Genomic DNA, 15,638 nt, shown 5'->3' with positions numbered 1-15,638 from the left:
AAAGGGTGTGGAAGAAAGCAAGTCCCCTCTGAGGTCAAAGCTTTGTTGCTGGGATATAATGCCTGGAGGTGGGGCCATCCCGGAAGTGACAGTCCTTGTCACAGATTCTAACCGTGGTTCACTGGTTGCTTCCTATTGTCTGAGCCTCATTAACTGTCCCCCAACCTCAGGGGGCACTTGGTCAGCCAGATGCTTAGTCCATCACAAAGATCAGCCCCTCCCTTTCGGTAGGGCCCAGTCTTTTCAAAACAGAATTCTAACCCAGCCATGTATCTACATTTGGGAAGGGAAATAGTTAACCAATTAGGCTCATTGTCTTAGGCACATTGTCTTAATCAAATTAGGCACTTTGCCTTAATCAAAGAGTCTGGGGCTCCAGGATACTAACCTGGCATGTAAGTAGTGAGAGATAAGACATGCAAGGGCTCTTGAGGAATGTACATTTATTTGAACGATAAGGCTGGTTTGAGTGAATTTCCCAGGGTGAAACAAATGGGCTTTGACCCACAAGGGAAAGGCAGAACACAAGACACTCCCAGCCAAGATACAAGATCCCATCTACGTGTCAAGAAACAGAGCTACCACACTGCATGTGGACAAGGAAAGGCAGGTGCAAAGGCCCCACCTGGACAGGGGCAGAGCCTTCCAGGTAGAATTCAGTTTGTGGGCAGGGGCAAAGAAATCCCTTTTTTGCCTCAAATCAGATAATCCCTTGATCCTTCTAAATTTAGCTGTATTAGCCCTCCATGAAGTAATGGGCAGCAGTTCAGGGAACTTAAAGGGAAGCCCCCAGGCTGCCTAGATGTGGGGATCTGTAGTTCAGCCCAGAAAAGGCAAGAGCAAGAGCTTAGCGTAGTTGAGGCAGGAAGGCTGGCTTTAAGTGCAGCCAGAGAGATGGAGGACCCTCACATTGTCAGGGAGCAGCGGCATCCACGAACTTGGGACGGTGATGCAAATCAAACCAGAACTAGGCAGCAAAAGTGGGGATCTGGGGCTTCCCTGGTGGCGCAGTGGTTGAGAGTCCACCTGCCGATGCAGGGGACACAGGTTCGTGCCCCGGTCCGGGAAGATCCCACGTGCCACGGAGCGGCTGGGCCCGTGAGCCATGGCCGCAGAGCCTGCACGTCCGGAGCCTGTGCACCGCAACGGAAGAAGCCACAACAGTGAGAGGGCTGTGTACCGCAAAAAAAAAAAAAAAAAAAAAAAGTGGGGATCTGGCTAGAGGAGACCAATATGCAGCTACAGGGTGAAGAGCTAACACCAGTTTCCTGGTCAGAGACCTCCCCTGCCGGTCCAGTGGTTAAGATCCTGTGCTCCCAATGGCCAAAGGAAAAAAAGAAAAACTGGTCTCACAGAAAAGATCTGGTACCCAGTCTACCCAAATACCATTAACTATGGAGTGATTAGCTCTGACTGGTTACTTTCTGTTTCTGAGCCTCAGTTCCCCCCATCTGTCAGTATCCCTCACCTGGGGATATTTTATGCCTTGCTATGTGGTTGTGTGGGCTACATGAGATACAGCAGCTATCTCCCCTGTGAAATACAAGCTAAGGAAAATTATTAGATGCCCTAGCATTGAGACAACGCTGGCAGCCACCTCTATACGTAATCCAAAGTAAAAATAATACTGAATCATAACATCATGTAATGAAGTCCAATAAACTTCTGCCTTTCCCATGATGAGCACTTTATTTTTTTAAATTTATTTATTTTTGGCTGCACTGGGTCTTCATTGCTGCTCATGGGCTTTCTCTAGTTGCGGTGAGCAGGGGCTACTCTTCTTTGTAGTGCGTGGACTTCTCATTGCGGTGGCTTCTCTTGTTGTGGAACACGGGCTCTAGGCGCACGGGCTTCAGTAGTTGCGGTGCACGGGCTCAGCAGTTGTGGCTTGCAGGCTCTAGAGCGCAGGCTCAGTAGTTGTGGCGCCTGGGCTTAGTTGCTCCACGGCATGTGGGATCTTCCCGGACCAGGGCTCGAACCCACGTCCCCTGCATTGGCAGGCAGATTCTTAACCACTGTGCCACCAGGGAAGTGCCCCATTATGAGTACTTTAGAGTCTTCTTTTTTTTTTTTGAAATCTCGAACACTGATCTACTTATTTTAATATTTTTATTAGTCATATGTGCACACAGTTTAAAGAGTCAACTATTCTACAACATTAAGACAAATAGCAGTCCCCGGGCCCCTGCCTTGCTCATTTCCCCTTCCCCAGCGGGAATGATTTTCAAATCTTTTATCCATTTTCTCCAGTATTTAACACCATGTCTTTTAATAACATGTTAATATTACTTCTGGGTTCTTCTGTTTGGCAGTATTACCTGTTGACTACCCCTCCAAGGAAGATGAGGGTTTAACTCTCATTTCCACCAACCAGACACACGCAATCTTATACCCCCTTTTCACCTAATAAAATAATAGCATAATTATTGTTATTGTGATATCCAGGCTCCAAGGTGATCCGCAATGATGTTCACCTCCTTGTATTCATGACCTTATGTAGTCCTGTCTTACTTTAAGTAGGGCTGATGTATATAACCAACAAAATATCAAAATGTTTAATGAAGATGGGATCCCGTCCTGCACTTGCATGAGCTGGCCTCACTCACCTCACCTTAATCCCAGCCCTGCTGGATTTTGTCTTTATTCAACATTTTGATGTTTTTGTTCAACATGGATTTTTTTGGCATTAATTTTAATTTATTTTAATATTGCACTAAATTATTTTTTATCTTGATGACTAAATTTTTTGATGCTCTTTTAAATTTTGCAACCAAAGCAAGAAAGTACCTAACTTTACCTTGGTCTTGGCCCTAACATATCCCAATAGCTTCTTGAGAAAGGATGCATGGAAAGTAAACTTTTGATATCTTTATGTCTATATATGTGTTATTCTACCCTCACACTGGATTCTTAGTTTGGCCACATATAGAATTCTAGGTTGGGAATTTTTTAACCAATATTTTGAAGATGTTCTTTTTTTTTTTTTTTTTTTTTTTTTTTGCGGTACATGGGCCTCTCACTGTTGTGGCCTCTTCCGCTGCGGAGCACAGGCTCCGGACATGCAGGCCCAGCGGCCATGGCTCACGGGCCCAGCCACTCTGCAGCATGTGGGATCCTCCTGGACCCAGGCACGAACCCGTGTCCCCTGCATCGGCAGGCAGAGTGTCAACCACTGCGCCACCAGGAAAGCCCTGAAGATGTTCTTTTGAAGACCAAAGTCATTTGACTTCTGAAACTTTACTTTATGTAGTGGCTGTCGATTTTGGAATTTGGTTGGTTGTACAGGTCAGTCCTATTCACAGTAGGACAGGACTTAGTTTAACAGTGGAGGACTAACAGCTGATCAGAAGTTCTGAGCAGTGGCTAGAGCTGGGCAGCTGGGAGCTTCATTGTGGGTTGATCTGGTCAGGCTGTTTGTTGGGAACTCCAGATGTCTAGACCTTCAGTTCTTTCCTTATTGGCTGGTGAGATGTCCTAGAGAACTTCTCCAATTCCCTGAAGAGAATAAAGGCCCAGGTTGCAGCATTTGGGGAGCCAGTGGGAGCAGACCTTGGGGTGGGGGTAGGCTGACCAGGCATTTTCTGTGCATATGGGCACTTAAGCGTGCGGTTGTTTTATGGTATGCCTGCTTTCAAGGGTGCCTGAAGAACCCTCAATTTTCCTTCACCAGACAAATCTCTTGTCTTCTGCCCAGTGAGAAGAGCAGTAGAGAGTTAGGGAAGGGATCTAGAAATCTTTTTCTCAACAGCTGTCAACGAATCTTCTTTTATTTTCCCTCCCCCTCCCATTTCCAGAGAGATCTCGAACCACCAATTCCTAGGCCTTTTGAGGGTTCTGTCATTTAGTCAGGGCAGTTCTTTGTTTACCCTGAAGGGTTAGGTTTCTGCTTACTTAGGTGTCCTAAGTCATAAAACACCTGTCCATCTATTTTTCAGTTTCCAAAATTTTGTCATCACCTCTTTTTTCTCACCATCTCTGAGGATTTACACCTTTAAAAAAAGTCCCTTGAAACTCAGTTAAGCGATCAGGAAATCCTCAACGTGGTGCCAGAGGGGCAACAGAGCATGAGAGGTGGGGGCACATTATACATTTTGGCCTGGGATAGATGAGGAAATCCTATTCCCTAACTTCCTCTCACCTTCACCCATATTGCAAATAGTACATTAGGGGGGAAAATCCCTTTCCTGTACTTTTAGTGGGGTTTTAAAAGAGAGCAAAATGTTATGACTGTGTTCAAAGTGTAATCTTTCCTGGGAAGTGCCCGAGGCCTCTGCTGAGTTTTCTCTTGAATTATCCAGCACCCAATGGGCTGCTTTAGGAGGTAAATTTTGGCCTTTAAGGAGCAAATTCTGCTGGGGCTTGTGGAACTACAATTCCACTATCAGCATATTCAGTGCATTCCTTAAATAATCACTTTAGTTGTAACAAGTATAATTTAACAATTATAAAAACAATGATAAAATTAGTTATTTTATAGAGAGAGCATGAACAGGGAGGACACTCCCATGAATGGGTACTAGGTCCGGCTTGCATGGTCTTTGCCTTGTCACATTGCCTTCCAGTAAATCCTCTCAAGGGCAGGTTCTGAAGGAGAGACTGACCCAGGCCAGTTCTGGAGGAGATGCAGACATGTGAGGTGTGCCCAAGGGAGGGGTGGCTCAGCGCCAGGCCCTGCCACACGCAACACGCAAAACTTCGGGCTCCAGCTGGTACCGACCGATAGGTCACCTTGCTTGGGTGAGCCCCAGGGAAATCTGATCTGTCTGTTTCTCAGGGGCTGAGGCGCCGCCCTCCCGACGCCCCGCCCCTTGGGCCCCGACCCGTGGGCGCACGTGAAGCCCGTGCGCTCCTGCCAGCTTTGAACTTGCAGTGTCTGCTGTTGGGAACCTGAGCAATGCACCGGAAACGGCTGTCAGGAACGGCTGGGATGAGAGGAGGGAGAGGGTCTGGTGCACAGAGGGTGCCGCTGGGTGAAATGGGCTTTCTGGACAGGGACGCGACAGAAAAGACGTGCAAAGAAAAGTGGCTGGGTCGGGAGAGGGTGAGCGGCTGGGGAGACTAATCAGAGGAGGAGGTAATGAACGGAAGGGACCAGGATGAAGGGCAGGGCTGCTTGAGTTGAGTGATCAATAAGGAAGGGAAACAGATGGGCAAGAAGAAGAAAGGAAAGTGAAATAGAGGATGGAAAGTTATTTGGGGAAAGGCAGGACTTAGGAGGAGAGCCAGTGTACTCACTTACTCCAGCAAGGACGGGCCCTCACCAAGTACAGGAAAAACACGTGCTGTTATGGACCCCAGAAGTAGCTGCCTGGGTAAGCCTAATATGTTTTGACACTGGCAGGCCTCCCACTCAGCGGGACTTGGAAGACACTGCTGTTAACTGTTGGGTTGGGTTGTAATTGTTGTGATCTGACAAAATGCAAGTAATTAATAATCCTACCTCCTAGTCACGTAATGGTTAATTAACCCTTTCGAAGTACTTCCTCTTGTTCGAACCTGGTCACTGCAGCAACACCAGTAATGTCTTGAGATGGTTACATTATCCCCATCTTTACAGGCAAAGAAGTTAAAACAGAAATGACTTACTCAGAGTCACAGATAAGGTAAATGACTCAGTAGAAACAACAGATTGGTTACGATATTATTGAAGCCAATATCGGCCAGTCTGGAATAAAGATAACTCTAGTAGGATGTGACTCAGTGACAAGACGTAACACAGAACTGATGACTTGCTGAGACCACAAAAAAATGTCTCCAGACTCAAAAATCATCCTCTCCAGAAAGGCAGATCACCCTGGACCTCAGGTCTCCTGGTCCCACTACAGCATCTCTGAGAGCCCTCAGTGTGGAGCCCTCTCTCTATCAGGCATGCCTTTACTCAGAGTAATAGTTTAGAAATTGGGAGCCTTTCTTAGTCTGTTTGGGCTGCTATAAGAGAATGTCATAGACTGGGTGGCTTATGAACAGAAATTTATGTTTCTGGAGGCTGGGAAGTCCAAGACCAAGGTGCTGTCAGGTTTGGTGTCTGGTGAGAGCCTGCTTCCTAGATGGTCATTTTTTTGCTGTAACCTCACATGGTATAATGGACAAGGGAGCTTCCTTGGGCTTCTTTTATAAGGGCACTAATCCCATTTATGAGGGCTCTGCTTAGATGATCTAATCACCCCAAAAGGCCTCATCACCTAATACCATCACCTTGGGGGTTAGGTTTCAGCATATGAATTTTGGGGGAACACAAACATTCAGACCATAACAGAGCCATAAAGGACTCACAGCTTAGGAGGTATCAAATATGCTCAGGTGAAACTATTGCTCCTTTGTTCTGCAGGAGTGAGACGGTGCTACAAACTTCTCTCTTGTCTTTTAGACTGGCTTGCCTGCCCTCCCTTATTGTTTTAGAAGGTGTTTAACCTTTCTTCTGATTGGTGTGCAGGATCCATATAACTTAGGTGTTCATTTAATCCACTGATGCTGAACCCAAGGGAAGATTTAGGGACTTTCGAATGGTGAGTAGGAGCCAGCTACCAGAAGGTCTAGAGGAAGAGCTTTCCAGGCAGATGGAACAGGGAAGGAAAGACTCTAGGGCAGGAATAACCTTGGTGAGTTCAGGAAACAGATGTCCCAGGAGGCTGGGGAAAGTGGCATGAAATGGAGTTAAAGAGAAAGGCAGGGGCCAACCACAATCATAGGAGTGGTTGGAGGGACTTGCAGGCTAGGGATAAAATCTGGGCAGGGCTGGGCTGCCCGAAGAGATAGAAATGTTCCCTTAGAGACACTGATTTAATACTGCAGAATAGCAAAGGAGGTGCAACAAGGCAACCCAGGCCAACCTGGCTGAGCCTCCTATGTGAAGATGGCATGGATTAACGGGAGGAAACACAAAGACCAATAGTTTGCAACACAGAATGCCAGTGACCTAAAGACCCTCACCAAGAGCCACACCAACCACTCAAACCCAGAAAATCAGGAGTATTTGAGAGGATATTTAGACCACAAGCCCAATTCAAAGCTGCAGAGTCTCTTAAGTGACTTCCTCTGAGGATGGGAATGCACCTTCCCATTCCCTTGTCTGCAGAAAAATGGGAAATCTTTTATACAGTCGATGTCAGTACATGGAAGTTTATTACTCACTAGCTCAGGGCTTGTCTGCTAAAAATGTATAGCTAGACTGTATATATATATATATATATATATATATACACATATATATATATGTATATATATATATATACAGTTTTAACCAATGTCTGATGGTGGGTATGGTGGCAATGGAACCATAAGTTTCCACTAAAGTGTAAAAAATACTGGAATGTAACACCACCCAGTAGATTTCAGAGTCCTAATGAGCTTCTATTCAACCCTAGCCTTAACTATTTTACTTGGGAGAAAATGATGATATATAACCCTTAAATGTCTATTTTTAAAGGGCTTATTTTTAAATTATTTGCCCCTTCTGTCTGGAGTTTCTGTATTGTTGCCACCCTTCACAAAGCCACTGTCATCTCTCACCTGGATTATTGCAATGACGAACTAGTTTATCTTTCTGCTTCCATGCTTGTATCCTTACAGGCTGTTCCTCAAACAGTAATCGGAGTGAATCTTCTAAACACTAAATCAGGACTTCTTTTTCCCAGTAATGGTGGGCTAGGTTATTTGGATCAACCCTCTGGCTAAAAATAACTTGAAAGAGGAAAACTGAACAAAACGTAAGAAACATTTTCTTAAGGTCAATGAAGAGATGATAAAACAGTAAGGAATAATCAAGCTAAAATGTGAAGTGGACTTAAGAAGGGTAAGAAGCCATGAGAGCCGCTTTCACCCTGAAGGTACTTGCATATTCCCCAAATTAGAATGTTAGCGTCAAGGGTCCCAGTGCACAGAAATCAAAGCCAGGGGCTTGCAAAGTAGGGAATCTAATAGGAGACTCTGGTAAACAGGCACTAAGGGATCCCCCAGCCCCCTAAGTGTAGGAGAAGAGACCTATATGACTTTAGTCTAACCAAGAGAATATGGCAAAGTGATAGGATGTTCCTCTCATGATTGTTATGTTATAAAAGTCTTGGTCTTGTGAGTAGACACATGGCAAGGAGCTTAGGGCAGCTTCTAGCAAGAAACTAAAGCCACAGATTCAAGAAACCCTATGAATTGCAATAAACACAGAAAGAATCAACACCTAGAGTCATCATAATTAAATTATTTAAAAACCCAAGTAAAGGAGAAAAGCTGAGAATCTGCTAGAGAAAAGGATAAATTATGTTTTAGAAAGGTACATGGTACACGGGAGACATAATAAACATTTGTTAAATGAGTAAACAATCACGCTAGATTTGGGAGCTTTTCTGCTTACTAGCTCTGTGACCTATATGTCACTTAACCTCTTTGAAACTCAGTCTCCTAACCCACAAAATGTAGATAACAAAGCCTACTTTATAGGGAAAATCGTCAGGATTAAGTCCATATTGAGTTATACATAGAACGCCTAACAACTCCTAGAGTATACTAGGTGCTCCTGTTCTAGGCTGATTCTCTCTCAAATTTGGGTTTCAGGTCTGTTCTATGAAAATTTACTCTTTAATCCAGATTTCCAGTTCAGGTTTTCTTCGCAGTTCCAAACATCCATCTTGAAATAATTCTATATGCAAAACACATTTCCTTCCTTCCCTTTTAAAGTGCTGGAGAAAAACAAGTCCTCCTGCAGTAACACCTATTCAGCCACAGGGGGAAAAAATAGGTGAATGAGCAAACATCTAGCTTAGGGTTAGCACCTGCTAATTCCCTGACCTAAATTATACTCCATGGTATTTTCGTTTTCTGTTTTTTGTTTTTAATTATTTATTTATGGCTGCGTTGGGTCTTCATTGCTGCCCGCGGGCTTTCTCTAGTTGCGGCGAGCAGGGGCTACTATTCGTTGCGGTGTACGGGCTTCTCATTGCAGTGGCTTCCCTTGTTGTGGAGCACGGGCTCCAGGCGTGCGGACTCAGAAGTCGTGGCTCACAGGCTCTAGATCACAGGCTCAGTAGTTGTGGCATGCAGTCTCAGTAGTTGTGGCTGGTGGCTCTAGAGTGCAGGCTCAGTAGTTGTGGCGCACGGACTTAGTTGCTCCGTGGCATGTGGGATCTTCCCGGGCCAGGGATCGAACCCGTGTCCCCTGCATTGGCAGGCAGATTCTTATCCACTGCGCCACCAGGGAAGTCCCTCCATGGTGTTTTCTGAATTTCAGTCATGATAAGAATTACCTGGGGCAGTTGTTAGTACTACAATTTTTTGTTCTCTTTACCTGAACTATATGATTCTTTAGGTTTACGGTAAAACCCAGGAATCTGACTTTTGAACAAGCACCCAGGTGACTCTAACCTTCATGAAACAGTGGGACTATGTCTAGGAGGTGAGGATTACAATATTGGCCAAGCCACTGATTAATGTGAGTGAACAAATATTTCCTGCTATAGGAAAGGAGAGATGAAAAATACAAACAAGAGGCTGGATCTGTGAAGGTGGTTGCAACATGACCCATGTCTGCACAGGTTCACCAACTTTTGGAAGACATAGGTGTACATAAAATACCTTACAGCAAACAGACTACACTCCCATTGAATGCGCAATAATGGACAAAATAGGGCTTTTGATTGTAGAGACTTGGGAAAGCTTTGTGAAGGAAGTACACTCTAAGTTAGACTACTCTCTAGAGCTCTAGAGTTTTTTCAGGTGAATGTAAAAAGGAATTCCAGGGAAGAAAAATAGTTTTAAGCAAAGTAAGAAAGGTAGAAATTTCCCATGTTTGTTCTAGTAAAAGCAAGAAAACTGAGAGATTGGTTCAAGATGGCAGAGTAGAAGAACGTGCGCTCACTCCCTCTTGCGAGAGCACCAGAATCACAACTAACTGCTGAACAATCATCGACAGGAAGACACTGGAACTCACCAAAAAAGATACCCCACATCCAAAGACAAAGGAGAAGCTGCAATGAGACGGTATGAGAGGCGCAATACAATAAAATCAAATACCATAACTGCTGGGTGGGTGACTCACAAACTGGAGAACACTTATACCACAGAAGTCCACCCACTGGAGGGAAAGTTCTGAGGCCCACATCAGGCTTCCCAACCTGGGGGTCCAGCAATGGGAGGAGGAATTCCTGGAGAATCAGACTTTGAAGGCTAGTGGGATTTGATTGCAGACTTTGACAGGACTGGAGGAAACAGAGACTCCACCCTTGGAAGGCACACACAAAGTAGTGTGAGCATTGGGACCCAGGGGAAGGAGCAGTGACCCCATAGGAGACTGAACCAGACCTACCTGCTAGTGTTGGAGGGTCTCCTACAGAGGCGGGGGGTGGCTGTGGCTCACCTTGGGGACAAGAACACTGGCAGCAGAAGTTCTGGGAAGTACTCCTTGGCATGAGCCTTCCCAGAGTCTGCCATTAGCCCCACCAAGGGCTGGGTAGGCTCCAGTGCTGGGTCGCCTCAGGCCAAATAACCACCAGGGAGGGAACACAGCCCCACCCATCAGCAGACAAGCAGATAAAAATTTTACTGAGCTCTGCCCACCAGAGCAACACCCAGCTCTAACTACCACCAATCCCTCCCATCAGGAAACTTGCACAAGCCTCTTAGATAGCCTCATCCACCAAGGGCAGACAGCAGAAGCAACAAAAACTACAATTCTGCAGCCTGTGGAATGGAAACCACATTCGCAGAAAGACAGACAAAATGAAAAGGCAGAGGACTTTGTACCAGATGAAGGAACAAGATAAAACCCCAGAAAAACAACTAAATGAAGTGGAGATAGGCAACCTTCCAGAAAAAGAATTCAGAATAATGATAGTGAAGATGATCCAGGACCTCAGAAAAAAAATGGAGGCAAAGATCAAGAAGATGCAAGAAATGTTTAACAAAGACCTAGAAGAATTAAAGAACAAAAAAACAGAGATGAACAATACAATAACTAAAATGAAAAATACACTAGAAGGCATCAATAGCAGAATAACTGAGGCAAAAGAATGGATAAGTGACCTGGAAGATAGAATGGTGGAATTTACTGCTGTGGAACAGAATAAAGAAAAAAGAATAAAAAGAAATGAAGAAAGCCTAAGAGAACTCTGGGACAATGTTAAATGCAATAACATTCGCATTATAGGGGTCTCAGAAGGAGAAGAGAGAGAGAAAGGACCCAATAAAATATTTGAAGAGTTTATAGTTGAAAACTTCCCTAACATGGGAAAGGGAATAGCCATCCAAGTCCAGGAAGTGCAGAGAGTCCCAGGCAGGATACATCCAAGGAGAAACAGGCCAAGACACATAGTAATCAAACTGACAAAAATTAAAGACAAAGAAAAGTTATTGAAAGCAACAAGGGGAAAATGACAAATAATGTACAAGGGAATTTCCATAAGGTTAACAGCTGATTTCTCAGCAGAAACTCTACAAGCCAGAAGGGAGTGGCACGATATATTTAAAGTGATGAAAGGGAAGAAACTACAAACAAGGTTACTCTACCTGGCAAGGATCTCATTCAGCTTTGACAGAGAAATCAAAAGCTTTACAAACAAGCAAAAGCTAAGAGAATTCAGCACCACCATACCAGCTCTACAACAAATGCTAAAGGAACTTCTCTAAGTGGGAAACACAAGAGAAGAAAAGGATCTCCAAAAACAAACCCATAACAATTAAGAAAATGGTCATAGGAACATACATATCGATTATTACCTTAAACGTGAATGGATTAAATGCTCCAACCAGAAGACACAGGCTTGCTGAATGGATACAAAATCAAGACCCATATATATGCTGTCTACAAGAGACCCACTTCAGACCTAGGGATACATACAGACTGAAAGTGGGGGATGGAAAAAGATATTCCATGCAAATGGAAATCAAAAGAAAGCTGGAGTAGCAATACTCAGATAAAACAGACTTTAAAATAAAGAATGTTACAAGACACAAGGCAGAACACTACATAATGATCAAGGGATCAATCCAAGAAGAAGATATAAAATATATATGCACCCAACACAGGAGCACCTCAATACATAAGGCAACTGCTAACAGCTGTAAAAGAGGAAATCGACAGTAACACAATAATAGAGGGGGACTTTAACACCTCACTTACACCAATGGACAGATCATCCAGACAGAAAATTAATAAGGAAACACAAGCTTTAAAGACACAATAGACCAGATAGACTTAATTGATATTTATAGGACATTCCATCCAAAAACAGCGGATTACATTTTCTTCTCAAGTGTGCATGGAACATTCTCCAGGATAGATAATATCTTGGGTCACAAATCAAACCTCAGGAAATTTAAGAAAACTGAAATCATATCAAGCATCTTTTCCGACCACAATGCTATGAGATTAGAAATCAATTACAGGGAATTGATAAAGCAGTAAAAAACACAAACACATGGAAGCTAAACAATAACAAAGATCACTGAAGAAATCAAAGAGGCAATCAAAAAATACCTAGAGGCAAATTGCAATGAAAACACGACAATCCAAAACCTATGGGATGCAGCAAAAGCAGTTCTAAGAGGGAAGTTTATAGCAATACAAGCCTACCTCAAGAAACAAGAAAAATCTCAAATAAACAATCTAACCTTACACCTAAAGGAACTACAGAAAAAAGAAAAAACAAAACCCAAAGTTAGTAGAAGGAAAGAAATCATAAATATCAGAGCAGAAATAAATGAAATAGAAACAAAGAAAACAATAGCAAAGATCAATAAAACTAAAAGCTCGTTCTTTGAGAAGATAAACAAAATTGATAAATCTTTAGCCAGACTCATCAGAAAAAAGAGGGCGAGAACTAAAATCAATAAAATTAGAAATGAAAAAGGAGAGGTCACAGCAGACACTGCAGAAATACAAAGCATCCTAAGAGACTACTACAAGCAACTCTATGGCAATAAAATGACAACCTGGAAGAAATGGACAAATTCTTAGAAAAGTATAACCTTCCAAGACTGAACCAGGAAGAAATAGAAAATATGAACAGACCAACCACAAGCAATGAAATTGAAACTGTGATTAAAAATCTTCCAACAAACAAAAGTCCAGGACCAAATGGCTTCACAGGTGAATTCTATCAAACATTTAGAGAAGAGCTAACACCCATCCTTCTCAAACTCTTCCAAAAAATTGCAGAGGAAAGAACACTCCCAAACTCATTCAATGAGGCAACCATCACCCTGATACCACAACCAGACAAAGATACTACAAAAAAAGAAAATTACAGACCAATATCATGGATGAACATGATGCAAAAATCCTCAACAAGGGATTCCCTGGTGGCGCAGTGGTTGGGAGTCCGCCTGGCGGTGCAGGGGACACGGGTTCGTGCCCCGGTCTGGGAAGATCCCACATGCCGTGGAGTGGCTGGGCCCGTGAGCCATGGCCGCTGAGCCTGCGTGTCCGGAGCCTGTGCTCCGCAGCGGAAGAGGCCACAACAGTGAGAGGCCCGCGTACCGCAAAAAAAAAAAAAAAAAAAAAATCCTCAACAAAATACTAGCAAACAGAATCCAACAACACATTAAAAGGATCATACACCATGATCAAGTGGGATTTATCCCAGGGATGCAAGGATTCTTCATACGCAAATCAATCAATGTGATACACTATGTTAACAAATTGAAGAAGAAAAACCATATGATCATCTCAATAGATGCAGAAAAAGCTTTTGACAAAATTCAACACCATTTAGGGTAAAAACTCTCCAGAAAGTGGGCATAGAGGGAACCTCCCTCAACATAATAAAGGCCATATGTGACAAACCCACAGCAAACGTCATTCTCAATGATGAAAAACTGAAAGCATTTCCTCTAAGATCAAGAACAAGACAAGGATGTCCACTCCTACCACTATTATTCAACATAGTTTTGGAAGTCCTAGCCACGGCAATCAGAGAGGGAAAAAAAATGAAACGAAGAAGTAAAACTGTCACTGTTTGCAGATGACATGATACTATACATAGGGAACCCTAAAAATGATACCAGAAAACTACTAGAGCTAATCAATGAATTTGGTAAAGTTGCAGGGTACAAAATTAATGCACAGAAGTCTCTTGTGTTCCTATACACTAATGACGAAAGATCAGAAAGAAAAATTAAGGAAACACTCCCATTCACCATTGCAACAAAAAGAATAAAATACCTAGGAATAGACCTACCTAAGGAGGTAAAAGACCTGTACTCAGAAAACTATAAGACACTGATGAAAGAAATCAAAGATGACACAAACAGACGGAGAGATATACCATGTTCTTGGATTGGAAGAATCAACATTGTGAAAATGACTATACTACCAAAAGCAATCTACAAATTCAATGCATTCCCATCAAATTACCAGTGGCATTTTTTAGAGAACTAGAACAAAAAATCTTAAAATTCGTATGGAGACCCAAAAGACACTGAATAGCCAAAGCAGTCTTGAGGGAAAAAAACGGAGCTGGAGGAATCAGACTCCCTGACTTCAGACTATATTACAAAGCTACAGTAATCAAGGCAATAGGGTACTGGCACAAAAACAGAAATATAGATCAATGGAACAGGACAGAAAGCCCAGAGATAAACCCACGCACCTATGGTCAACTAATCTATGACAAAGGAGGCAAGGATATACAATGGAGAAAAGACAGTCTCTTCAATAAGTGGTGCTGGGAAAACTGGACAGCTACATGTAAAAGAATGAAATTAGAACACTTCCTAACACCACACACAAAAATAAACTCAAACTGGATTAGAGACCTAAATGTAAGACTGGACACTATAAAACTCTTAGAGGAAAACATAAGAAGAACACTCTTTGACATAAATCACAGAAGATATTTTTTGATCCACCTCCTAGAGAAATGGAAATAAAAACAAAAATAAACAAATGGGGCCTAAGGAAACTTAAAACCTTTTGCAAAGCAAAGGAAACTACAAACAAGACGAAAAGACAACTCTCAGCATGGGAGAAAATATTTGCAAATGAAGCAACAGAGAAAGGATTAATCTCCAAAATATATAAACAACTCATACAGCTCAATATTAAAAAAGCAAACATCCCAGTCAAAAAATGAGTAGAAAAAGAAAAAAAGAAAAAAAAAAATGAGCAGAAGACCTAAAGAGAGATTTCTCCAAAGAAGACATACAGATGGCCAAGAAGCACATGAAAAGCTGCTCAACATCACTAATTATTAGAGAAATGCAAATAAAAACTACAATGAGGTATCACTTCACACCAGTTAGAATGGGCTTCATCAGAATATCTACAAACAACAAATGCTGGAGAGGGTGTGGAGAAAAGGGAACCCTCTTGCCCTGTTGGTGGGAATGTAAATTGATAGAGCCACTATGGAGAACAGTATAGAGTTTCCTTTAAAAACTAAAAATAGAATTACCATTTGACCCAGCAATCCCACTACTGGGTATAGACCCAGAGAAAACCATAATTCAAAAAGACACACGCACCCCAATGTTCATTGCAGCACTATTTACAATAGCCAGGTCATGTAAGCTTCAATAGAACTATGTATTGTCTATGTACACCCTTCCCATTATCTGATTCTGATCTTGTTGGAGCTGTCTTACTACTCAAGTTGCAGAAAATAGCAATGCAAAACACCTCCCTCACCCCAAACCCCACCCCCCAAAACACT

The sequence above is a fragment of the Globicephala melas genome, chromosome 8 (genome assembly GCF_963455315.2).
Source record: "Globicephala melas chromosome 8, mGloMel1.2, whole genome shotgun sequence".
NCBI classification, from domain to species: domain Eukaryota; kingdom Metazoa; phylum Chordata; class Mammalia; order Artiodactyla; family Delphinidae; genus Globicephala; species Globicephala melas.
This window is presented reverse-complemented; position numbering follows the sequence as displayed.